Source organism: Schistocerca cancellata, chromosome 9 (assembly GCF_023864275.1).
Source record: "Schistocerca cancellata isolate TAMUIC-IGC-003103 chromosome 9, iqSchCanc2.1, whole genome shotgun sequence".
In the NCBI taxonomy this organism is placed as follows: domain Eukaryota; kingdom Metazoa; phylum Arthropoda; class Insecta; order Orthoptera; family Acrididae; genus Schistocerca; species Schistocerca cancellata.
This window is the reverse complement of record NC_064634.1, coordinates 345247221-345275196: the sequence shown is the minus strand read 5'-3', so window position 1 is coordinate 345275196 and position 27976 is coordinate 345247221. Positions and strand designations below refer to the sequence as shown.

General features: G+C 42.3%; 1 protein-coding gene across 1 annotated transcript in view; it reads left to right on the top strand.

Annotated features, from left to right (window-relative positions):
- Positions 1 to 462: 462 nt before the first annotated feature.
- The window catches only part of LOC126101049 (lebercilin), a 179358-nt gene continuing 151844 nt past the window's right edge, over positions 463 to 27976 (top strand). Inside the window, exon 1 of the mRNA XM_049911712.1 lies at positions 463 to 485. The gene's annotated coding sequence lies outside the window, so the exon portion shown is untranslated. The remainder of the gene's footprint in view (positions 486 to 27976) is intronic.

Sequence of the window (27976 nt, the reverse complement as noted above, 5' to 3'; positions counted from 1 at the left end):
ATCTACTATAATTAATAAACATGTTAAAAAGCCATCATTATTTTTGTTTTATCAAGTAGCCTATATGTTTAAGAGTAAATTAAAACAAATTTGAGCATTCTATCAGGTCTGAGACTCTAGATATTGCAATTCTTATAAAACAAGACATCCGTTGAAAAAAAAAAAAAAAGAAAAAAATACATATATTTTTTTTCATAGAAAATATTAATATATTTTAATAGTATCATTTTTATCTTCAAATATGTATAATAAATAAACTTGCTGCAAAAATTCATGATGTTATCTAAAAGAGTTTTTAAGTTAAGCAATTTTAAAGTTTTGAATACAAATTAAATTTACCATTTCCGAAGGTTCGGAAAACGCAAAACATAAAAACTTTAAAAATTTATAAAAAAATCTATAAGAGATAAAGCAAAAAAAATTTGCAGGTGTTGTCAGGATGGTATTAGAACCATTTGAGCCAAATTTCATGAAAATTTAAGGAGGTGGGTGTAAAATTTATTTTTTATTGGGTGATTTGATATGGAATGACCCTTTTTTGTTACTAAAATCTCTCAGCTTGTTATTTAATATAATACTCATAATTTTATTTACCAAGTAGCAGTATTTCTCCATCTTGAACTGTAAGCCACGTTTTGGAAGAGGTACCACTTTATGTCATAGGTAGTATGTGATTCTATAATGATGGTGCCCCTGCACACTTTACAGCACCAGTTTGCGTAGCTTTAACTCATACCTTAGGCAATTGCCCAAGGAGGACCTGCACCTTGGCCTGCAAGATCCCAGTACCTAACCCCATCAGACTTCTTTCTTTGTGGCTACATGAGAACTGAAGCGCACACATTTGTAATGCGTCACACATTTTCTTTTGAATATTGGGTGCCCTGCTTTGTAAATACCAGCTATTATCTCTCGATAAATTTGTAGTACGAACCATCGAACTCCATCAGTTAAGTATTGATAATCGCTACTGTAATGTCACATCTTGGTGTGTCTTTTGAAGTGCATTTTTTAATGGTGCTATTTGTTGTCATATTTTCATCGATTCTGAGAGAAATTATATTTTTAATCTCTGCTGTTACAGAGGTTATTATAATACAATCTTGGTTTATCAATCTTTTTGCCCTCTATAATAAACATTTTTTTTAAAATTCGTACTGGTTATTTTTAGTCTGTTACAGAGGTAATTATAATACAATCTTGATTTATCAATCTTTTTTCTAATGTTTTTTTTTTTTTTTTTTTTTTTTTTTTAAATCACACTGTTTGTCATTGTCCCCACTAAAGCTGTAGAACTTTCCTTATGACACTTTGTTCATTTTCTTTATGATAAATAAAGTTCATTTTGTGATAACCATAAAGATTTACTCATGATACACAAGTACATTGATAATTGTGTGATACAGTCTTCACTTGATATATGTAGCTAAAAAGTATTTTTTGAGACTAGCTTCAATTTCTTTACTATTAGTTTTGTTTTAGCTTGTAATGTGTATCATGGTACCCACTGCAACTATAGGGTTTTCTCTGGTAATAGATTTGCTCATCTTTTCAACAAATAGTTAAAGTTCTTTTGGTGTGATAATCATTTCCGTTTACTACTGATCTTCACATATATTCATAACTGCGTATCACAGTCTCCAATTGAACAATAAGGTAGAAACACCATTTTTGACAGTGCTCCAGTCTTTGATATTTACATCAATTTTATTAAATAATGGGAAAAGTAAAATGAAGTTAAATTTAGTAATAGTGTTATTGTTGACAGATCTGTGATATTGTAGGGAGTCAAGCAACCTTTTAAAATTAAGATCAATTGTAGCTGTTAATTTTAAGGAGAGTTATGTAAGCCTGGTTTGTAAATTAGGTTCTAGTCTACCGTACGGTGTCAATTACTGGAACAACTGGAGCATCTTGTTCCAGATTTTGAACCCAAGAGAAATTACAAGCCTGAACAAATGACAAAAACTATAGAAGCTGTCCAGGCATTCACCTAATGGCCACTGCAACCAAGCTTGGTGTGTCAAGGGTATTACTGTCCATGTTTAACACCTCTTGTAGTTGTCTCATCAAATATTTTTTATATTTTACTTGGTTCATTTATTCAATGCAAACTGTTACATAGCCACAGTTTTGAATATAATGTTAATGTTAAAGTGCAGTACCACTACACCCTCAAAGATTGCATTTACTCTTATGTTCGCTCAGATGCCTCCATTTTCCTGCATTTATTTATTTCTGTTTATCTTATTGATATTGCTTACGTTCCTTATGTATTCTGTAGTTACATTGATAATTGTTTCTTCTTTTAATTGGTTTGTATATCACTCTCCATGTTTTGTACCTCCTGATGTAGCCTTGTTAAGTACTAATTTTATTTTATTTTATTAGTTTTGTTTATTAGTAGAAACTGTTATGTAGGCATGCTGTTCATATTTTGTGTTAAAGTTTTTCCTGTCTACTCCAGTTTTATTTATTTACTGTTCAATTTTTTTACTTCTTTATTGCATTACCACCACACTGTCAAAGACATTACTTACTGTATGTTTCTGCTTCAGTCTAGACATGTTACTTCTCTTCCAATGTTGTTTGCAAGCATTGTAACTTCATTGGTGACAATACTTAGTAAATGTCTGAAGATGGCTTTGTGAGCGGAAAACCGATTATCACAATAAAACTAATATTTTAGAACAAAAGCAAACTGGTGCTTTTCATTTATTAAATGCTGAAACATCTCTGTCAGTTGTCAATGTCACATCCTTGCCATCTTTGATCAGATCTGGAATGAGGATGAGTTCCCATCTCAGCAGCAAGAAACCGCAATAGTTCGGGTGCTGAAACCGGGTAAGAACCCTGCTAGAGGTGGACAGTTATCACCCAATCGGCCTTCCTGACATTCTCTGTAAGTTGCCCAAATACATGGTGTGCAAGCGGCTGTGTTGGCTCCTTGAGTCTCATGGCCTTTTGGCTGCATCTCAGGGTAGTTTTCTCAAAGGCTGCTTCGCTACTGATAATTGGGTTCACCTGGAGTCCACATCTTGATGACCTGTGCATGTCATCAACACCTCATCACTGTCTTTTTCAGCCTACAGAAGGCTTATGACATGATATGGCATCACCACATCCTTACTTTGTTGAGAGTGTGGTCTCTGTGGTTTAATCCTGATTTCTGTCAAGAACTTCTTGTCGCACAGTACGTTCCGGGTTCAAGTGGGTGCTACACTTAGTACTCCCCATCTGCAAGAGAATGGGGTTCTGCAGGGTTCTGTACTGAGCGGCTCCTCTTTCTGGTGGCCATCAGTGGTCTAGCGGCAGCTATGGGGTCTTCGGTATCACCCTCCTCATATGCCAATGATTTTTGTCTTTATTATTGCCCTTATAGTATGGGTGTTGCTGAGCATCACCTACAAGGTGCCATACAAAACGCGCAGTCTAGGTCTGTCAACCATGGCTTTCGGTTTACAGCCGCCACGTCTCGTGTCATTCATTTCTGTCGCAATCGTAGTGCCCACCCACATTCAGACCTAGACCTAGACGATCAGTTACTTCTTGTAGTTGAGATGCACTGCTTTTTGGATGGTCTTCGATTCCCAGCTGACATGATTTCCACACCTTTGCCAACATAAGCAAAAGTGCTGGCAACACCTCGATACGCTTCACTGCCTCATCACACTAGCTGGGGTGCAGATCACTCTGCCCTTTTGTGGCTCTACAAGTTCCTGATTCTTTCCCGTATTGATTATGGGAGTCATGCATGTGGTTCAGCATCACCCTCAGCATTGCGGATGTGTGACACCATTCATCATTATGTGGTTCGACTTGCGACAGGAGCCTTTTGAACTAGCCCTGTTAATAGCCTACTAGTCAAGGCTGGAGTCTTTCAGGTACCTATCAGGCATTAACAACAGCTGCTGAATTACGTTATACATGTTCATAGCTTCCCTGAACATCTCAACTACTGTATACTTTTCCCTGGAATGGAGTTCCACCTCCCACAACAGCTACCCAGAATTTACAATTGGTGCATGCCTCCAGTGTCTGTGTTTGGAACTGTAGCTTCCTCCATTGTTGCCTATGGTCAGGGGACATTGCATCTGCCCCTATGGCTTATACCTGACCTCGGATTTGTCCTGAAGTCTCCTTGGTCCAAAAAATTCTTCTGACCTCACGATTTTTCGTTGCCTCTTCTTGGCTATCCTTGAGACGTATCTGGATTTGGTAGTCGTAATCACAGATGGCTCAACAGTTGGCGGACGAGCATGCTTTGCATACACACACACACACTGTGCAGTGAACTACACTCTCTGCCAAATGAGTGCAGTGTCTTCACTGCTGAATTGATGGCCATTAAACTAGCCCGTAGCCATATTCATTCTTGCACTGGTATGAGCATCCTAATTTGTAGTGACTCCCTTAGCAGCTTTGTGGCTATATACCTGTGGTACTCTCCTCACTCCCTGGTTACATCTGTCCAGGATCTTGTCTCTGACCTCCATCAAATTAGGCAACCAGTCCTTTTTGTTTGGACCCTGGTCATACTGGAATTTTGGGAAATGAATGAGCTGACCAGTTGCCCAAGCTGGCCACCAAGATGCTAATCCTGGAAATGTGGATCCTAGAAATGGACCTTTGCTCATTTATGCTCATCGATTTCTGGACGTCTGGAACTCGGAATGGTCTGCCCTGATCTCACCAAAAGATGAGGACTACAACCATGTGGCAGTTTCCGCCGTGTGCTTCTCACAGGGGATCCACTGTCCTTTTTTGCGTCTGCGTTGACCACATTTGGCTGACCTGGGGCCACATTCTCTTGACACGAGGTGGGTTGAATTTTTTGTATTTTTAAATCTATATCAGAATGACATTTGGCATTATTTTATTCAGTTAATTGCCCCCCCCCCCCCCCCCCCCCCCGCTACATTAATTAACCCACCATCTTTAACTTTTTCAGTTGCTCTCATTTTTCTTCTATCATTCTTTTTCATCTTGGAATCTTTGTGTGATTCTTTTTATTTAGCCATCATAATATGTAAACATTTGAAACTGCCGATTTTTTTGGTTAAACTTTCATTGCTTTGTGCTTTATATATGACACACATCAGTTTTTTTGTTTTTTCTGTCTGCATCATATTTGATCACGCGAGGGGTCACGGGTATTGGCCTGTGGTGCATATACAATCACAGCTGCATTGAAAACAAATGGGCACCACATGCCAGTGGGAAAAGTTTTGTGATAGTGGCAGCAGTGGATGAAAGGCAAATGTTACCTGATTACAGTGTAGCATCAGTATGTATTTCTTGCTAGTACTGATGTTTTGTTTATATTCGTGGCATAGTGCAGTGCTTGTGTAGACCGTGTGGTTGTCTGATGGAAAATGGATTCATAGAAAGAGGAAATCTGAAAATGGTTGGAGGAATTGAGCTTATCTCATGAATCACTTTTCAGAAATGGCAATCATTCTGACCCAGACTGTCGTGCTCCTTCCTTAAACGAAAGTAATAATGGAGATGAAGTAATTTCTTTGAAGGAACAAAAGGTACACAAGCAAACTATGAATATGTCCACAAAAGGGGCAAACAAAGTTTCAGCATCACTGATGAAGACAGTGAAAGTGAGCTGTCACCTGAAGAGAGATCTTGTACTGATGGGCTCCCTAAGTCACTAATAAAGTGGTGTGAAGTGCAGGGAAGTGTTTTGTTGGGTAACTGTGTTACAGGCAATACATTTTTGGACAATCTACCTGCAAATATTTGTCCAATGCACATTTACAGTTTTTTCTTGATGAAGAAAAGAGTAATTTTATAGTGAAGGAAACAAACTGTTGTGCTGAAGGGAAGATTAAAAGTGGAATAACTGCAGAGACTGCATTACTGTCATGAAGACTGACATTGTGGAGTGATAAAACAGGAATACAACAAGATGTTGTTATTAATTAATCTTTGTAGTGATTAATGCAGTAGCCACCAGAAAGATTGCGGGAGGCGCACATTGGCACGGCGCGTCACGGACGGAAGTTGCCGCAAGTAGAGTCCCGTCCACCAGAAGGCACGCGAGAATTCGGACGCAACCTCTGCCGGCATAACAACAACAACAACAACAACAACTCCGGCAGCACGGGCCGTGCCCAGTGAGTTAACATCGGGCATGCCTAGGACACAGTCCCGGTCTACGCTAAGTGAAGTGCGACGTAAACGTGAACAGTGTTACTACACAATTGGCGACGAGTAGGGTCGTTCTTTCGCGTGTTGCGTCATTGTTCCGGTTTCACAGCTTCTCTACGGCATGGAGGATTTAGTGCGGGTTTTGGTTGAGCAGCAGACGGAGCTCATGGCAACCATGAAACAAATGCTTCCGGCGTTGCTCTCCACGCCGTCTGCTCCAGCGCCGTTCCCTCCTCCCTTTCCCCCATATGACGAGACGGCGGAGGATTGGGACGCATATGCACATCGCCTTCGGCAGCATTTCCAGGCGTTTCATGTTGCCGATGCGGAGATATGTCGTGTTCTCTTCTTGTCTTGGATATCTCCCTCGCTGTATCAAGTTTTGCGGCAGCTTGCGCCGTTGCAGGAACCCTCGTCCTTGTCTTTGACGCATTGTGTTTATCGCTGTCTTCATATTATCGCCGCCGCACGCATATTGTGGCGGCTAGGGTAGAGTTCTATCGATGCAAGAAACAGCCCCATCAGTCTTACTGGGCGTGGGCCGCTACCCTGCACGGTCTTAGTCGCAAGTGCCATTTTGTCATGGAGCAGTCGCGACAGTCGTATGCCCACGTTATGGTACGCGACGTCATTGTTCGTTCGGCCCCTGATAGGGAGGTCCGGCAACGGGCCCTGCAGTTAGAAGACCCTTCCCTCGAGGAAGTCCTGTCCATTGCTCAATCGTATGAAGTCTGTTACGCAGCAGGTCAACAGCTGGAAGCGTGGTGCGATGTCGCGGCGGTTCAGGGCGGCGCGGCCGCGTCCACTGTGTCCGGGGTGGACCACGTGCGAGCGGTACAATCCGGCCGTTATGGCCGCTCCCTCACAGCGCGTAAACAGAATTCCGGCCACCGGCCCCTGTTGCCGTCCTGTGCGTCGTGCTATATACATCATGATCGGTCAGAGTGCCCCCAGCATTGGGCCGTTTGTCGCAAATGTCATAAAAAAGGTCACATTGCTAAAGTTTGCCGCTCAGCCTCAAAAGAATCGAAGGAAGCAGGTACAGAGGACATGGATGTTGACATTCAGGAAGTTTCATCGGGCCAGGCTCCCGACGCATCGGCACGCAAACTCTTTATTGAGGTGTCGGTTCGGTCGCGCCGGTTACTACTGCAAGTAGATACGGGCGCGGTAGTTTCATTGTTGAATGCACAAACTTATTCCGACCTTGGATCGCCCCCGTTGGCGCCAGTTTACCCGCGTCTATGCGGTTATGGTAAACAGTTCATTCCCCTACTGGGTCAATTCACTACCGACGTGACTTACAAATCAGTCACTCGGCCTATTACTTTTATTGTTGTCAGTGATGCGAGCTCCGCTAACCTTTTTGGCCTGGATGCCTTTCAAGCTTTCGGTTTTTCTATCGCTGACACCATAAAGTTGGTCTCCGAAGACGTTCCCTATCATTCATTGGAATCTTTGATCTCAGACTTTCCAGATATTTTTGAGGAGGGCCTGGGGCGTGTTTCAGATTTTGAAGCTCACTTAACGTTGAAGGCGTCGGCTCGCCCGCGTTTTCTACGTGCGAGGCAGATCCCCTTGGCTCTCCGCCCTCTCGTAAAAGAAGAGCTAGACCGGCTGACAGCCCTAGGGGTCGTTCTTCACATTTCTTCCAGTGAGTGGGCTTCGCCCCTCGTTATTGTAAGGAAGCCCTCGGGAAAATTAAGTCTTTGTGGCGATTTCAAGGCCACCATTAATTCCCAAATGGTGGTGGACACCTATCCTTTGCCTCGTGCTGATGAATTGTTCTCCGCCGTGGCGGGAGGCCAATATTTTTCGAAAATCGATCTTTCGGAGGCTTATCATCAGATACCACTTGATGAGGACTCCAAATGGCTGGCGGTCGTCAACACCCCGTTTTGCCTTTACCAATACCAGCGGTTGGCCTTTGGAATAGCCAGTGCCCCGACGATATTCCAGCGTTATCTTGAGGACGTCACATTGACAATCCCTCATTGTATTAATTACCTGGATGACTTAATTGTCACAGGCCGCAGCACGAAGGAACACTTGCACAACCTTCGCACCCTCTTTCTCAAATTCAGGTCTGTGGGCTTGCGTTGCAACCTGCATAAGAACCTTCTCCAACCGTCCATTGAGTATGTGGGCTACACCATCTCTCGGCACGGCATCCAGCCACTAGGAAGTTTGGTCCAAGGTGTCGTCGACCTTCCTTGGCCCGCTTCGCTGAAAGAGTTACAATCTTTTTTAGGCAAGATAGCCTATTACCACTGGTTCATTCCCAGGGCTTCCACTATAGCCTGCCCCCTGTACTGCCTTCTGCGCAAGGGTGTTCCTTTTGATTGGTCGCCTGCATGCGAGCGAGCGTTCACCTCGTTGAAGGGCCTCCTCACATCAGCCCCTTGTTTGGCTACTTTTGATCCCCATAAGCCGTTGGTCCTGGCTACAGATGCTTCGCAGTATGGGGTGGGGGCGGTCCTGGCCCATTGCAACGCAGATGGTTCCGAGCAACCACTGGCGTTTGCGTCTAAAACGCTTAGTCCCGCGCAGGCCCATTACTCCCAGGTGGTAAAAGAGGCTTTGGCCATTGTCTAAGCTGTTACTAACTTTCACCCTTTCTTGTATGGCACGAAGTTTAACTGAAACTGACTGACCATAAGCCGTTAATATCGTTATTTGGCCCCGCCTCTCAGATTCCGGATAGGGCGGCCCACAGACTACAGCGCTGGGCCTTGTCCCTCTCTAAGTACCATTATGACATTCATTTTCGCCGTACAGGACAGCATGCCAACGCTGACGCTCTTTCCTGTCTTCCGGTGGGCCCGGATCCTACGTTCGATCGAGAGGAGATTGTGTTTTCATTTGGATGTGGCGTCCCGCCAAGCGGTTGATGGCTTCCCGATCACTAGTTCTCGAGTCACCAGGGAAACGGCCGCTGACCCGGTTTTCCGGAAAGTAGTTCGCCACATTCAGCAGGGGTGGTCATCCCGCCCTCCAGGCCGGGCCTCGGACCCTCTTCGTAATTATTTTATTCTACGAGACCGCCTCTCGGTCTTGGAAGGAGATCTCCTTCTGGCTACCGATGATACAGCTCCTCGCGTGGTTGTTCCTGCAAGTTTACGAAGGGAGGTCCTCTCGTTATTACATGCGGGGCACTGGGGTGTTTCCCGTACTAAAACCTTGGCTCGCAGACATGTGTACTGGCCCGGTATTGACAGAGAAATTGAGCACTTGGTGGCCGCCTGTTCCCAGTGTGTGAGCCAACAGCCACCTCCCAGGGCAGCGTTCTCTTCATGGCCGCCGGCAACCGAAGCATGGTAACGTGTTCACATCGATTTTGCGGGCCCGTTTCTCAATGGCTTTTGGCTCATTGTCACTGATGCTTATTCCCGATTCCCATATGTGGTTCGCTGCTCCTCAACCACTTCAGAAGTTGCAATCCAGGCACTAGCAAAAATCTTTTCTGTGGAAGGTCTGCCAATCACCCTGGTCTCGGACAGTGGACCGCAGTTTATTTCGCAGACCTTCCAGGATTTTTGTAGGCGCTTCGGTATTCGGCACGTTTGCTCTCCCCCCTTCCATCCACAATCGAATGGGGAAGCCGAGCGCATGGTGCGCACATTTAAGATGCAGATGAAAAAGTATGTGCACGAATTTCCTGTTGAGGAAGCATTGACATTTTTCCTGACGGCATACCGGACCACACCAATGGGAGAATGCAGCCCCGCAGAGCTCCTCCATGGGCGTCAACCTAGGACTCTGTTGCACCTCCTCCGGCCTGGTCCTCCCCAGTCTTCGCAAAACGGGGTACCTGGCTTTCCACTGGGTATGTCGGTCTGGGCCCGTGGGTTTGGTCGCAATCCACGTTGGATACCGGCGGTGGTCCTGCGCCAAAATGGCCACCGGCTCTATACCTTGCAGGCGGGGGACCGGGTGGTACGTCGTCACCAAAATCAGCTACGTCCACGTTCGGGCACCCACCCTCCGACCTCTCGGACACCGGCTTCCCCATTGCCGGCACCTGTGTTGGTTTTGCAGGGGACGTTACCTCCTCTCCCCGCTGTGACTCTGCCGCACTACGACGGTTCTCAGCCTTGGCAGCCTCCAGTAGCTCCAGCACCGGCATCGCCATCGTTCGAGATGCCCCAGCGAGAGCCAGCCCCCCTAGCAGGCTCGGTTTCTCAGGAGGCTGGTTCACCTGTGGCCGTCCCTTCCCCGCCACTGGGTCTTGCCCCTCCCGAGGTGGAACAGGATCCGGAGTTCGACAGCTTGTCGCCTGTTCTGTCCTGGGCTCTGGTTGTGGGACGACGGGGGCCTCTTCGTGTGGGTCACTTCCAGCCGTATTCGAAGGTTCCGGCTCGAGGGTTGGCAGATCCCCTCGACTCCGGCCTTCTAATGGATGTGGAGGTCATCGCTCCTGCCCGACGCTGCACCTTCTGACGCAGTGGATCACAGTGGCTTCACCCCCTGAAGGAGGAGGAGTGCAGTAGCCACCAGAAAGATCGCGGGAGGTGCACATTGGCATGGCGCGTCACAGACGGGAGTTGCCGCAAGTAGTCCCATCCACCAGAGGGCACGCGAGAATTCGGACGCGACCTCTGCCGGCATAACAACAACAACAACAACAACTACTCCGGCAGCACGGGCCGTGCCCAGTGAGTTAACATTGGGCATGCCTAGGACACAGTCCCGGTCTGCGCTAAGTGAAGTGCGACGTAAACGTGAACAGTGTTACTACAATTAATCCTGTAATAATAATAATAACAATAATAATACAATATTTAAATTTCGACCACAGGAAATAATTGTGCTGTATGTCAAAAGCTAAAGAGCATCTGACATGATGTGACACAGAAGCTGGTTTCATCACATTGTGTTCCTGATTACAACTTCTAATAGGTGTTGCACTCTTTTTAACTGCATGGAGAATTTGTTGCTTGTCTGCTTTATTTTTGCGTGCATTCATAATATTTTTTGGAGTAAATGAGTCTGTGTTTGTTTTTGTTTCATATAAAACAGAAGCTGCTTTCATTGCCTAGTGTTCTGTTGACTCGTGTACATTTGTTCTTGCATAATGAATCCATGTGTGAATTGCATGATTTAAATGCATTGTAAGTATCTTGTTTGTGTCCTGTTTTATTTTACTTTGCATCCACTTTTGATGCCTTCTTGAATTTAATGGAGAACTCCATATTAGCAGATTTTGACATAACTTGCATTGTACTTTGTTACGTCTCATCACAGAATGAGTTTGTATTCCTGCATTGAATGGTGTTGCTTCTTGCCATTGAATATGCTTTATAGTCTTGCAAACTAAGACTTTCTTCTTTGCAAATGCGAAAAGTGCCTCAGTAGTTAAGCAAATTTGTTAACCCATTATCAACTGGTACTACAAACAATACATTTTAGCAGAAATTATTGTACTGCAATCATCTTCCCATTCCCACTCCAATGAAAATTTAAAACCAAATAACACATACTCTCGTGCTTTCAGCATTGGCTCGTAGGGTGACTCCTGTATAACTAGAGTTTACTAAGTTTAATAACATTCAGTACTGTGGAAGTATGTTCACACCATACCACACAATCCCATGTACAAATATGCATTTCAGTGTAGAATATTTTTGCTGCCTAATAGTACCTGGCACAATAACAACAAACTTCATCACTAGTACTACAAACTATGGCTGTTGATAAAATATTGATATATTGATATATTTTCCAAAAAAGTATTCATATATTTCGGCGATATATTTTCCCCGATACATTGATAAATTGATATCAAAACGGCAATATCGAGTGCGAATATTTTAATTTTAAATTATATTTTTTCACAATTTTTGGAAAATATTAAAAAGTCATTCTTTACAATTTTACTTTCACTGTGTGAAGGAGTCTTACTACTTTTTGAGCATTCATAATGTCCAATCTTTCTCATTGACTACACGGTAGAACTGATTGCACTGAGGGGGTGACAGTATGACTGGGATAACAAGATTTCCAATGTAAAGAAACAGCACATCAGCTGCGTTAAAAAACAAATTTTAATGCAACTATTGTGCTATTTTTTTTACATCAACAGTCTTCTAAAACATTTGCTGAAAATTATGAACAAAAATCTAAATGACAAGATTGGTCATTGGATATGTGTGAGGGGAAATGTTGCCGTAATCGGCGCTCGGTGCTATGAACAGAAACTGCAATGTTTAGCTTCACCACCCAGTTTTGACACTACAATTGGTAGGTCGCTCGTGTTTGCAGAGATGAAAAAAACTGGGGCGTCGAGATGTGTTCTGGACAAATCCAATATGTGATGAAATTGAATGATGGACCCATCAGATACTTTTTATTGTGGCACTGACATGCAGTTACCATTGTTAGCAAAGTGGTTATTGCCAAGCGTGAACATGTATTGTTTTCGTTTGGATCCTTGCTCTAAGGAGGTTAGGCAGGCTGCCAGCTTGTTGATTTACAGAATATCTAACAATAAATCAGTACTTCTATATACAGCTCTAAAACCAGTAGTATACAATGTACAGCTGATATTTTTGTAGGCAGGTATGTTGATATTTTTCCACCGATATATCGATACCTTTTTTTGATATATTGAGAGCTGTAATGATATTTTTTTAAATATCGATATATTGGATTCCCCATATTTCCAAAAATATCAACAGTTCTATAACCAACCATGCTCACTGACAAGAAGCAACATCATTCAAAACAGAAATACATACTCATTCTGTGACAGGGTGTAATAAAGTAGAATAGCAATTCTGCTGACATGGAGTTCTCCATTAACACTACAATGGCAGAAGTGGTCAAAATGACACCTGTCATGCTTTTTTCCCTTCATTGTCATATACAGTTTATTTACTTCATTAATGACATGACTTTTCCTAATTTGCTGAGAAAAGAAAACAGCATTACTCGGAACAGTGAACAAGATCTGCCATGAAATCCCTGATGAAGTAAGGTCACATACACTAAGTGATCAAAAGTATCTGGACACCTGGCTGAAAGTGACTTAAAAGTTCGTGGCGCCCTCCATCGGTGATGCTGGAATTCAGTATGGTGTTGGCCCACCCTTACCCTTGATGACAGCTTCCAGTCTCGCAGGCATACGTTCAATCAAGCGCTAGAAGGTTTGTTGGGGATTGGCAGCCCATTCTTCCCATAGTGCTGCACTGAGGAGAGGTATCGACGTCGGTCAGTGAGGCCTGGCATGGAGTCGGCGTTCCAAAACATCCCAATGGTGTTGTATAGGATTCAGGTCAGGACTCTGTGCAGGGCAGTCCATTACAGCAATGTTATGGTTGTGTAACCACTCCGCCACAGGCCGTGCATTATGAACTGATGCTCAGTCATGTTGTAAGATGCAATCGCCATCCCTGAATTGCCCTTCGACAGTGGGAAGCAAGAAGGTGCTTAATACATCAATGTAGGCCTGTGCAGTGATAGTTCCATGCAAAACAACAAGGGGTGCAAGCCAACCCCATGAGAAACACACCCACTCTATAACTCCACCACCTCCAAACTTACTGTTGGTACTACACATGCTGGCAGATGACGTTCACCATATCCACACCCTGCCATTGGATCGCCACATTGTGTACCGTGATTTGTCACTCCACACAACGTTTTTCCACTGTTTAATCATTCAATGTTTACACTTCTTACACCAAGTGAGGCGTCGTTTGGCATTTATTGTCGTGATGTGTGGCTTATGAGCAGCCGCTCAACGACGAAATCCAAGTTTTCTCATCTCCTGTCCAACTGTCATAGTACTTTCAGTGGATCCTGTTGCAGTTTGGAATTCCTGTGTGATGATCTGGATAGATGTCTACCTATAACACATTACGACCCTCTTCAACTATCAGCGGCCTCTGTCAGTCAACAGGTGAGGTCGGCATGTACGCTTTTTTGCTGTACATGTCCCTTCACATTTCCACTTCACTATCACATTGGAAACAGTGGACCTAGGGATGTTTAGGAGTGTGGAAATCTTGCGTACAGGCATATGACACAAGTGACACCCAATCACCTGACCACATTCGAAGTTCATGAGTTCAGCGGAGCACCCCATTCTGGTCTCTCCCAAAGTCTAATGACTACTGAGGTTGTTGGTATGGAGTACCTTGCAGTAGGTGGCAGCACAATGCACCTAATATGAAAAACGTTTTTGGGGGTGTCCGAATACTTTTGATCACATAGTGTATGCTGAAATACACTCCACCAGCATCGTGCATCATAGTGGCAACACAGACTGCGCCATGACTATATACCAAGGAAAGAACAAAAATGTCATTCTTCTCAGTACACTGCATGCTGAAGTAGCAAATGCTAGGAAGAAAAGGAAAAACCTGAAACCATAACATTTCTCAGTACAACAAAGTATGCAGTGGATGTGGTTGATCAAATGTCACAAATATATACTACAAAGGTTGCATGTAAGAGATGGCACATGTATGTTGTCTACAACATCTTGGACATGGTGGCAAAAAATGTATGGGTCATCTACAATGTAGCAACAAACAAGAAAATGGAAAAGAAGAAATTCATGCTTTAGCTGGTGATGATCGCACTCAAAGCGAATAAAAGAACAAGAACATCTGGAAAAAAGATATGGCTTAACAAGCACTAACACAAAGTACATGTTTAAGCCAAATATGAAAATATTTTATATGGGGCCAAAATGACCAATTTCCACTGTTTTAGGAATGTCAGAAACTCCACTGTTCTAGTGTTAAATATGAGAAAGTACGAAAAATGAATGTGAACTATAGTACAGTATGAGCAATATGGTTACAATGCATTTATATCAAGCAATCCACGTACATGATCTGTAAACAGGAAGCGGGAACCTCTCTGCGAGCTAGTCTAGTCCTGGAGAGCGTACAGAGTGGGTTGCAGACAGGTACAGTGTGCTCAGTCACGCATTAGTGCATGAAAAGTAGGCATGGAAATTAATAATTCAAGTCAGTTTTCTGTGAAAAGAATAAACTGTGATATTTTTCAGTGACTGGACTGATTCTGAAAAACAATGGCTAACACAAATCAAATTATGATACTGTGTGAATGTTGGACTTTGGACATACTTGATCCAGTCTTTCTTAACTTATAATATATTATATGCTGTGTTTAATACAAAGTGTTTCTAATTTAGAGAAACCTTTATCGAAATTCATGAGAGTTTAGTTATGTAGAGCAGTGAGCGTAGGACTTTGATATGCCACATGCCACTTTGGCACACAGTTAAGTACTTTATTAAGGAGATATGTGTATCTGATAGTAAAATGACTCACCAATGCTCTAAAAATCAAGAGTACAATGTCAAACAAGTACCCCAAGCTAAAGAATTCAACATTCAAGAATCAACATTAATCCAAAATATAGGGTAGGGGACTTACAAATGGCTCAGCATGGCAGGACAGCACCATTTAAATCTTCAGATACGACTGCTACAGAGAAATGTTTTTACTCTTCTAATGCAACTGCTACAAGAAAGAAAAAAGAAGAGAGAAGACAAGTCACGGTACACGATGAACATACATGCTACAAGCAGATGCAACATCACAAGTGCTGTAGGTGAGCATTTGGAATTACTGCAGTATGCAGTAATAGTGCCAAAACTGTGTGTGATGAGTCCTAACTGTTTCTGGTTGTTCTGTAATATTCTGGACTTTTTAAACTGTTAGTAGAGAGAGCTAACATTAAGCAGGAGAAATTTGTCAGACTGCGAGGATGAAAAAATGGGCAGGTTAAACAAGAAATTTTGAATAACAGATATAACAAAGGAAGGAAGCACAGAAAAGGTGGATGCATCCCAAAAAATAAGACATGAAAATTTAGAGGTAAGACAAGATAGCAGCACAGTCAGGTGTTCTAAATTGACGAACACAGAAATAGCTTCAATAGAGACTTGTAGAAAAATTGTCAGGCAAGAAAGTACCTCCAAGAGAATTGAAAAAAATTAGATAGGCAAGCAAGTAGAAAAATGCGATAGGCAAGAGAAAGTAATCAAAGAATTAAAAATGGAGATGAAAGTGGAATTCCAAGCAGTGAGGTTTAATATGGAAAAACGAAGTATAAACTATGAGAAAATATTAGCTAGGAGATAAAGAAAAACACAAGAAGGAAATTAAAGGAAATGTTGGAAAGAAAAACACAAGAAAAAAATTAAAGGAAATGTCATTGATTTAGTAAAGACCCACAAAAAATCAAAAGAAACTGGCTCATAAAGTTCAAAATTTGTGGACACATATTTCAACAGGGTTGCCACAAGTTCTGGAAATAAAATGCAAAAATCTCACTGGCTGGGCGCAGCTGAGTATGTGCGCCACTTGTCTATTCCCTCATTCTTACTGCTTCTTCCCTTCCTACCACACTCCTCAGCTTGCAGTCAGTGCTGCCACCACTTCTTGCCACTAGCCTAGCAGTTGCCGATGAGAGGCAGAGAGGTGGGAGGAGTGGTTTGTTTGAATCTGATTCTCAGAAATTGTTGACATAGCAGTGAGAGAGGTCAGTCGTGTATGTATGAGTTGTCTGAGGGGCTGTGTGAATGTGTGTATGCTCTTGTTCTCTGACAAAGTTTATGGCCAAAAATGTAGTTGTGATTGTTCTGCGTGCCTGTCTGCGACTCAGCGATCATCTTTGCAGTGAGCTGCTACCGATCCTCATTAGTATTGATTCTCAGAGCGTTTGCACAAGTTGTCTGTTGCATGGATTGATCAATGTGATCTCATTTCATCAACATGGTGTCTGTGACATGTAAATAGCTGGCCACACGAGTTTATTTCCACGACAGGCCAACACCGCAGGCCATTTCTGTGGGTATCTCTAATGGATCGGGCCTGCTGATCTGAAGCCTATCATTTCCCACTAATGCGCAAGCCCTGCCCATCGGATCTAGTCTCACCAATCTGCTTGCAGTCTGGATCTGTTTGTGTGTGGCATAATGCGGCGGATTTTCATAGTTTATCCAAGGACCCAGGACGGCAGTGCTCCTCGGCAGACCAGAGGCCACGGGCAAAGATTTCACGAATTGCGACTGTCCCACTACAAGTACATTGTACAGCACAGCGTTTATAGACATTTTACTTATTCTAATACATTTTGGCACTTCAAAAATAATTTTACATATTAGTAAGTATGGACGATAAGAAGAACATTGTGGCAGTCGCTAGCAGTTTATATGCTATGTACTTGTGTATTTCTAGAAAGAAAAGTCACACAATACCTGTAAACAGTAGACATAACACAGTGAATAATAATTGGCAATAAGAACATAGAACCAACATTTTCTTGGAGGTCACCTATAGTGCTGGCCTACACAACTCTTCTATGCCTTCTTTCAAGAGGCCTCCTTTTTTCTGAAATCACTGAAGATATTTTAAATCTGTCTTGCGACGCCAAGGAAATGTGTATTTATGTCACAAATGTGTTTCGCTTTATCGAAATAAAATAACAACAGTGGTCTTAATGAAACATATACCATCTGTCTTGCTTTCTTCACCTAAAGCAGTTCATTATAAAACGTGTTGATGTTAGTACTTAAGATTTTTGCTTACATGGGGGAGAAATCTACTAAGGGGTCCCAGCCTTTGCAGTATCGTTGTCCTCCCTTGCTGCATGTCTATCCTCTTGCTGTTCTTTTTCCCCTCCCTTGGGGAACATGTCTGGGGTATTTTTGAGAATGTTCTGCACTGTCTGTAGCTGACATAAGAAAGCCTCACCACTGTTTTTCGTTCCTTTTTCCTTTCTTCGTTCACCTTCTCCTATCCTCCCTCTGCTTCGGCATTTGAGGCTCCTTTTATCCCTCCATGTCTGCTCCTGAAAGCTGGCCCATGCATCTGACGCGTAACAGGTGACTGGGTAATGCTTAGTTACCAGCCCTGGGTATACAGGTAGGATTCGCACGTACCCCCTGGTACAGGCCAGGCCCACGTTGGGGTGATTGCCTGAGCTGCTACCTTCCCAAATTGCCGATTGGTCCCTCTGTCAAGTGTTTGGGAGGTGTGACCTAAGGTGTGAACGATCATTGTAAAGGGACCCTCAGTTGGAAGGAGTGAGCCATTGGAGATGCTGACAATCATTGGGGGGGGGTCTCACAATGAGCGAATCATCTTTACAATCAACGTCTATAGAATGGAAACACAATGAGGCTAACGATTCAAAGACCCACCACACCTGCACCACAGTTCCTCATAGTTTCATGTACTGAAGGCAATCAGTCATTCACAACAGTAACGTTTATTATTCAGAAAGATGTTAATGCAGTTGCTGGCCTTGTGAAATACTGCTCCTGTTTATGTAATGGCACTTTGGTTTTGGAGGATACTTCTGATTCTCAAGCACGACAACTGCTTGCTGCTTTGCTTCTCCACGGCTATCCTGTTCATGTTGACGCCCATAGAACTTTGAATTCTTCCTGTGGTGTTATTCACACTAGGCTGCACGACTGTCTGACTAAAGCCAAAATCCAAACATACCTGTGATCAGTGTGTCATTGCTATCCATTGGGCAGCGGAAAAGGTATATGTCTGCTTAGTGCCCACATGCATTCTTTTTCTCACCTACGATAGAGTGGGGCTTTCATCCAAGATGAAAGCAGGCTATGAGCCTCTCACAGTCCAACCGTACATTCCGAACCCAATGCATTGTTTCAACCACACTATAATGTCTTGTCGATGCTTGGCCAAATTGTAACCTGTGGTAGGGATGCACATGAGGGCGATTGTCCGCCTCCTTCTCCCTGCTGTATCAACTACAATGGTGACCATGCCGCCGCCTCTCGAGATTATCCCGTTTATCTCGGTGAGTGGGCTGTCCAGGGGATGCGGGTGAAGGAAAAGATTCCTTACCCTGTTGCTCGCAAGCTATTGGCTAGTCACAAACCCTGCATTCTACCATCTGGCACTTATAGTATTGCTCTTGCTACATCTTGCTCCATGAAGGACATGGCCGTGCAGACATGCGACCTCAAATTCAGCTCTGAGGTTGTGAAATAGCCCAGTGTCATGGTAGCATTGCAGTCCCCTCATCCAGCTGTGCAAGAAGCCATCAAACTCTCGCCGCATGGGGCGAAGTCACCAGATACACAACCAACAGGCTGAAAAGGACAGAAGGAATAATCTCATTAAGACTTCCAACGCCCCTCCAGCCAACCAACACTTGAGTCTTCCTAGTTGGCACCAACATTTTTTGGTATCGGCTTCCAGCACACTGCTCAGTATTTACAGCAGAGTTCTTTGCCCTGTATTGAGCCATGGAGTACATCCAGCAACACAGTGTTTTCAGTTGTGTCATCTGCTCAGACTCTCAGTGCCCTTCAAAGCCTCTGTGCGCTGTACACCATCTATCCCTTAGTGCAATGGGTCCAAGAAAGCTTTCAATTGCTCACTCTTGATGGAGTCACTGTGATGTTTATGTGGGTTCCTGGTCATGTCAATCTGACAGGAAACGAGGGTGTTGACGCTGCTGCCAAGGCTGCACTCCTTGTATCTCAGCCCACTGGTTCTTATATTCTCTCTGATGATCTCTGTGTTGCCGTATGTCAAGGAGGTGATATCACTTTGGCATCGCTGCTGGTCCTCCGTTCATGAGAATAAGCTGTTGATTATTGAGCCTCTCCCAGTGGCTTGGACGATCTCCTCTCGGCCCTCCTGCCACGAGGTGGTCATTTTAACTAGGTTTTGTATTGGGCACTGCCTTTTTAGACATTGCCATTTGTTAAGTGGCGCTCCCCTACCGCTTTGTGCACATTGCGCTCATCTTTTAACTGTCCACCATTTCCAGACGGAATGCCTTTTTTTGACTGTGTACATTGCTGTTTGGGTTTGCCATCTGAGTTACCAGCCGTTTAGCAAATGGCGCATGGGGGACCTCCATTTTTCTATTGCATTTTTTATAGACCTATCTCCACATCCCTCTTTTTACCTGTCTTTTCTTCCGTCGTCGTGGACTGATATGAAATCATTTTTAAGTCCTCTCTTTGTCTTTGTGTTTCACAGTTTGGACATGGGCGTGTATGACCCTAGTTGTTTCTGCACCCTAAAACAAAACAAAATGAGGGAGAAATACAGAAATCCTTATATTTTTTTGGCAACTTATGTCCGTACTTACCCTTGAGATCTCAAAACTTGTCAGGGAAAAAATGCTAAAACTTGTCTGGAAATCAGGGAAATATTAGGGAATTTCACTTGCGGAAACTTGTGGCAACCCTGTTCAAGGGATGTTCGAAGTGTCAGAAAAGCAACTGCAAAATGCCTTTTACAAAGTAGATTTAAACCAGTGAGGAAGATTTATCTTTCGTGTTTGTGCATTGATTGTCACCATTTCTCAGACAGTGTACCAAGGCTTAATGTTCTTTTCCATATTTTCAACAGTATTTTATATTTAATTTGTTTAATGTGCAGCAATTAATTAAAAACCCGTCACATCAGAGAGCAGACTGCTCAGCATTTATATATCATACAGCAATGCGCTAGTGGTACCTCACATATGAGGTCTTTTCAAAAAGTTCCGGAGTTTGATCCACAAAATATTTCTGTGCTTACCTTTTATGTATTGTGCCTGGACCCCTTCGAAATATTCTCCTCCACAGTTGATACACCACTCCCGATGCCATTTCCACTTCTGAAAGCAGTCTTGGTACATCTCCTGCAGGATCGCGCGAATTTTCTTTTATCTTGTATGCCGTTGCAAATCTTCATCCTTTCAATGGGGTTTTCAACTTTGGAAATAAAAAATAAAAAAAAAAAATAAGAATTAAAAAAAATTCTCAGGGGCCAGGTCTGGAAAGTACAGTGATTTTGTTTTATGTGCTGTAGTCACGCACCAACAGGGATGAATGTGTGGCTGCATTAATGTGATACAAGAACCATGAATTGTGTCATCACATTTCAGATCGTTTCCTTCTCACAGGTGTCACAACACATCCCGATAGTACCATCGATTAACAGTTTGTCCCTGTGGCACAAATTCATGATGAACTAATCCTTCAAAGTCAAAGAAAACTATCAGCATGGCTTTGACGTTTCACCTGACCTGATGAACTTTTTTTGGTCTTGGGAAACTTTTCCTTGCCCATTGTGAAGATTGAACCTTGGTCTCAACATCATAACTGTAGACCCACATCTCATCACCAGTTATTATTTTCTTAAGGAACATCTAGTTCTCATTTGCGCAATTCAAAAGCTATTCACAGATTGCGAGGTGAAGGTCTCCCATGGGACAAATTTGGTGGCAACACAGTGCATTCCAAAATGCTGTGTCTGGATTTCATGACACGATCCAACTGAAATGTTACATTTTTCTGCAATCTCTTGGACAGTAAATCTTCGATTGGCACGCACAATTTCGTTATTTCGTTGATGTTCCTGACATGAGTGTTGTCGGTAGAAGGGCATCCTGAACGAGGGTCATTTTTCACTTCCGTCCAGCCATTTTTAAACAATGTGGACCATTCGTAACACCGAGTATGGCTTAAGCACTCATCACCGTAGGCTTCCTGCATCATTTGGTATGTCCCTTAAAAGGTTTTCTTGAGTTTCATGCTAAATGTAATGCAGACGCATTGCTGCTCTAACTCTAAATTTACAAACTGTGCAACTTGCAGCAGTTGCACATTAAACGCAGACTTGTGTGGGGATGCCAATCGCATTTCGCTCCAACACACCTTTGGTGTGAAATTATGAATGTTTCAGAATTTTTTGAACAGTCCTCGTACAGGATGGCAGCTGTGTATTGTCTTAAGTTAGACCCACAACATGCACGGCGTGTTACTTTTCTTTGGTGCTATGAGTTGGCGACGAGTGTGTGGCAGTCATGTGGAGCTGCTTAACGATAGAAATGTCCAGGGACAAAGGAAGTGCCAGCAGCTGCTGGCCATTCAGCTAGCTTCATCAACTTCAACTCCCAGTGAGCTGAGCACAACAGCAAGCAGAAGACCCATAGGCAGCTCACATGGGTATTGTTTACAGCATTTGTGGCAGTATACTGAGGTGGTGTATAAGTCAGTTATCCATTGCAAGTCATTTTATGCCTCAGCACATATAACTTTTTTAATTAAAAAGTTTGCTAAGGGTCTGCATAGTGATTTCTCTTACAGCTCATAGAATGTCTTTTGATTTATATCTATTTCCTACACCTTTCTGAGATGGGCAGAATCCACAATAAACAATGGCTTTCTCTTAAATGAATAAACTGAGACCTTAGCCATTCTTAGCACATATGCAGTAGTAGTATTATTGTTAATAATAATTATCATCATCTTCAGCCTAGTTGCGTTTTTTGTCCAGCTATGAAGCACAACACACATTTTTGTGTGTTGAATCAACTGACTTTTTTAAGTATAATGTAACTAGACAGATAAAAAAATCTACTCACCAAGCTGTGGCAGGAGAAAACACATACACAAAAAGGTTTAACTTATGCACAGCCAGTGGCTCCTTCTTCCAGCAGAAGAGTTGAAGGGGAAGGAAGGGCAATGAAGGAAAGAACTGTAGAGGTTTAGGAGAAGGGTTACAGTTCAGAAAAGTCACCCAGAATCCTGGGTCAGGGGAGACTTATGGGATGGGATAAGAAGGAAAGAACTGTAACATTTGAGGATATTTAATAATTTTGTATCATCTTTTATAATTTTGTGATGCAGAATATCTATATGGAATGTAAAAACATCTCGGTAACAAAAGAATATTGGTATCTTTTTGTATTGTAAATGTGGATATAGTGACATTTGAAAATGGAAAGAAACAGTTTTTGAAGTGTATGAAATATGAATTTTTAATTTGTGCTCTTTATAATAACATTTGTATTATGAAAACTTTTAACAATTATTGTAAATTTTTTACGTATAGTGATGAATGAGTGAGTGTGTATGTAATGTCTTTGTCACTGTCAGAGTTTTCTGATCACTGATGAAGAGAGTGCTATTGCTGTTTTCTCATTTATTAGAAATTTTTGGATTCCTTTGGAAATTTTGGCCTTTTAGTAGTCCGTTCTTAATTGGTTATCAGGCAGATTCATTCTGCTTTTCCAAAATCTTAATTTCTAGCATTTTAGAAACAGTGTAATGAGAGGTTGGAAGGATACAGATATTGATACATTTCTGGTGTCTAGAACTTACCCTCACTTACCTCAGGCGGCCTACAGCCCACAGGGACATAAAGATACCCCTTCGTCCCAATATAGGAGCATTTTTGCTCCTGACAATTTGTCACATGGCATCTATACCCCATCATCCCAGTATAGGAGCATTTTTGCTCCCTGCCCTGTGGGCTGTAGGCCGCCTGAGGTAAGTGAGGGTAAGCTTCTAGACACCAGAAATGTATCAATATCTGTATCCATCCAACCTCTCACTACGCTGTTTCTAAAATGCTAGAAATTAAGATTTTGGAAAAGCAGAATGAATCTGCCGGATAACCAATTAAGAACGGACTACTAAAAGGCCAAAATTCCCAAAGGAATCCGCATGTAGTCTCGGGGAGTCTGCTAGGGGGTTGCAGGCAAGACTGGTGTGTATAGTTGCGCATTGGAGTGCTTAAATTAGGTGTGAAAAGTAATACAGTCAAACCTCAATACAATGAATTTCATGGGACCATGAAAATTAAATTGTTGTACCAGGGTTATTGTTATAATGAGGTTTTGTTATCGTGACTTGGAGCAAGGAGCCATGTGTTAATGGCTGAGAAGTACATTGCTGTAGTACTTTTCTGAAGAAAAATAACCTTAAAAGACAAATAATGAAACTCATTTTGTTCACTCCATTTATTAATACTGTACCTGTAGAGTATCTTACTTTTGTGTACAGAAAAATTCACTTACTTTCCTCTTTTTTTCTTAAAGATTCTCTTGCGAATATTGTCTTTATATCTCCTCTAACCCAGTCAATTGCTGTGCTGAAACACTGGGGATTGAAGATGCTACTTGGCGAATTGTTTCCAAGTGACCGGTTAGCTCCATCAGAGGAGGGGGATTTGCAATTATCACATCACTGTCATCGCCAGAATCTTCAGCATCCGTATTACCCTTTAACTCCTTGATGACAGATTTGTTGGTGTATGCTTCAAACACTCGCCTCATCATCCACTGACAAGTATTCAACTACTGAAGTATCTATGGTTTTACTGGTAACTACTGAATAAATCTCCAGATCACTTTGAATATCATCCTGCGTTATTTCATCTGCCACAACATTCTCACCGAGATCTTCACTCTCAGAAATTCTTGCATTTTTCCAGCAGTTCACAATCACATTCAGCTGTACACTGTTCCAGGAACTAGCAATCATGTCACAATCTTGCTTCACATTGAAACTGTAGGGATTGCTCACCTTTCTTTCAATGTTTGCCATCATGTGTGTAGTGTTGTTGAAGATATAATGATGTTTTTTATGTAACTTGGCGACAGAATCATAGATTGATTGAATTATCTTATAGTAACAAGTCACTAAGTACCTGACATTCTTTGGACATGGAGCAGCAGATTAATTTATTTGAGATCGGTAGGAAGCAACCTTATCATTTCCGCGCGTTTTCATGCCGCGATGCAGTCATACCTGGATCGACACTAAGGAACTAAAAGATTTATTGACTTTAAAAGAAATCAACACTATCCAATTGAAAACGATTGTTTCAGAAGTGATAGGAAAAAGATAATGTTCCTTCTGCCTCATTGCTGCGTTCGGTCCATCAGCGTGATCGTAATTTCGGGAGATAAACTGATACAAAACGATTAACATTCAAGTAATGAGGAGATAGAGATACTTAAGGATAATTTGTCTAAATAACCACACTTCATATATATGACATACTTTTTTTTAATGCTACGTACTTTTTTATATGACAGTTACAATAGCTGGTGCATATTAACAAAAACTTTGCACATCACAGGCAATACTTGAGATTAATGTCCTCTCGATGGTGCCTGCTCATAATTAATTACATAAAACTATATGTTGTCTGATTGAGAAGACAATTAGCACATTTACAGACTACTTTGCACAAATTATAAAATACAGATTGCGGAACGCAGCAAGTCCGCACCTGCCTTTCATGGAATAGAAACAGTAAAAGGTGAAGCGCTCAATGCCTTGTTTGCCTTGAAAAACAAATTCTTTTTATATCATTAATGGATATGTGCACATAGAGATTTACTGCCACCATGCAGGAGTGGCAAAGATAAAGACTAATAGATTCTGATGCTGCTATTCGATGGTTCATTTCTTTTACATTACAGTTGTTTGATAACTTCAGGCCATCAGGCATTTACTGTTGAGCGTATACTAGTGCTTGCGAGGCGAAAATTACCAATATTACATGTGTTGAACTAAATGTGAATGGTATTTTGTCTTAAAGTTCTTAATTATCCCCATATCTAGTGGCTGAAGGATCAAAGTACAGATTGGGGGGAAGTAGTGTAGTTCAATGTTCTTCAATGCTGGCATGTTGTTATGTGCATTCAATTATCCACCAGCAATGCAATTTTCTTATTATTCCTCATTCACATCTCTTTATCAAGCGAAAGCAGACACTCAAATAAAAAGAGTAGACATCATCCATGCGTTCCGATTTGCCTTGTAATTATGTGCAATAAAAGAAATCACATTTACAATACGACTGTAGCAAAACATTACAGCTGAAGCTATACTGTATTGAATTAATGTATAAATTAAGGGAAGGTAAAATAAAATGTATGTACCCTCCTACCTGATAAGCTTCTTACATTTTTGAAGCACTGTGGGTTTGCTGATCCTCCGATCACCAGTGGCGTCAATTTTTGTGTCCCTGACGCCTTGCTACAGAGAAGAACCGTTAGGTGTTCTTTAGGCTGCTTCCCTCCTTCAGACTTTTCTCTCCTAAAGACCATCATCTTCTCTGGCATCAGTTGATAAAACAATCCCGTCTCATCTGCATTGTACAAGTTTTCAGGACCGCATTTTTCTAACAGTTTACACGTGGCGTTTTTCCTCGAAAATTCTGCATCACCTAAACATGCTGATTTTTCTTCTCCCAAAATCACTTAAAAAAAAAAATCTCATGCCTGTTCTTAAATCTTTGCAACCATCCGTTACTTGCAGTCAAATTAGAATCGCCAAGCAACTTAGCAAAATCTAAGGCTTTTTGCCATATCAACGGACCATTAATTGGTACATACTGCGCAGGCAATCTGATTCAACCACTGCAGTGTAGCACTGTCCACATCGTCAGCAGCAGCCGTCTTCATTCTTTTTCTTTAAGGGTTAAATTGGCCACCTACAAAAGTGTTTTCAATTTCTTTTCATTTTTTAAGGAATGTAGCTAACGGTGATTGTGCAAGTCCATACTTCCTCGCCACGTCTACTTGTTTCATTCCGTTATTCATGTTTTGAAAACCCCTATTTTTATCTCCAGTCTTATTTGTTTCTGAGTTCCAGCCAATCTTGGAGAAGTCCAAAGTGAACATTCACAGATTGCAAAAATCACGGAGATAAGCTGCGTATGAGCCCAACAAAAAACTTCTGTCTGCTACTGAAGCTCAACAATGGACAAACTAAACACTTGTTCAAACAAAGGAGCTCTTTGACGTATGCTGCTCAGTACAGCTCGCCTGTGGCTGTATGCTATTCTCTTTACCACTAGAATAAATGGAGTACTTGTAGTACTAGCTTCTGGAAATAAAGCACTGAAAGTCTAGTATCCAAATAAACAATATCTACCTTTATAGTGAGCTTCCTAGAAGTAGAGAATAGTCAGTTCCTTAAAATTTTGTCTTCATTATAACAGGGAGTCACAAAATTTACTTCATCGTTGTAAGGAGGGGTAATGAACAAAGTGCATATAGGAAATTAGCAGGGGCCATATAAAATTATTGCTGTACCTGGGTTTATGATTGTATTGGTAATCGTTATATGGAGGTTTGACTATAGTAATTTTCGGTTCAAGTTAATTTTGTGCGAGACGTAGGAAACACAAAATAAAGGGCTACTATAAATGATTCATTCATTTTTAGAGCTTTATATTTTCAAAGTATTATAATATGATTGATGTATTAACAGAGGAGTAAACTCACCAGATTTGCATTTTGCACTCTACAAGCGTTCTATTTGTGCCTGTAGCAAGCTTTTACTGCAGGGTAGGAGTGGGTGAGTGGTTTTTTGCTGGAGGTTGGCAATGAAGTGGGCAAAGAAGGCAGCCAATCATTTGATAGACCACTTCATTGATGAACGTGAACAGACATGGTTCAGCACATCTGAAACAGACTGACACCAGGCAATGGGAAGTGACTCTCAGGGAAGTGACTCAGATCCCAGCACATTGGTACGAGTTTGCTGATGCAGATGTTTCCCGTAAATGGTAGCGGTGCCCTGGCTACTACAGCATGCTGCAGATGGCGGCTAATAGCTGTCGGGTGGTGATGCGGCAGCGATGTGGTGTGCCTGAGCCGAGATGGACAGTGAGGTAGCCGTCATTGATCACAGCCCAGTGGAGGCAGAGTCATGGATGTGACAGTGACTGACACAGGCTCTGCATCATCAGATGGCCCTTCTGTGACTAGTTGCTGATGGGCTGGTCCTGCTGGTTGAAATCCTGTTTCCACGTGCTGACAATTACGGAAGGCCCCCTGTATCAAGGCTGTGTCGAAACATATAGATAGGTTGAGGGTGGTCACTTATGCGACAGGGCCTGCATGACAGCCCTCATGCAGGAGCACCAGTTGTGGAATCGTTGTTTCCTGATGTTGCTGAGATGGCAGGACATCGACTGGCAACTGTGGTCTGGTTTCAGTTGCTGGGCTGTGGTGCCAGCTGTCTGTGTTTGAGCCACATGTCCAA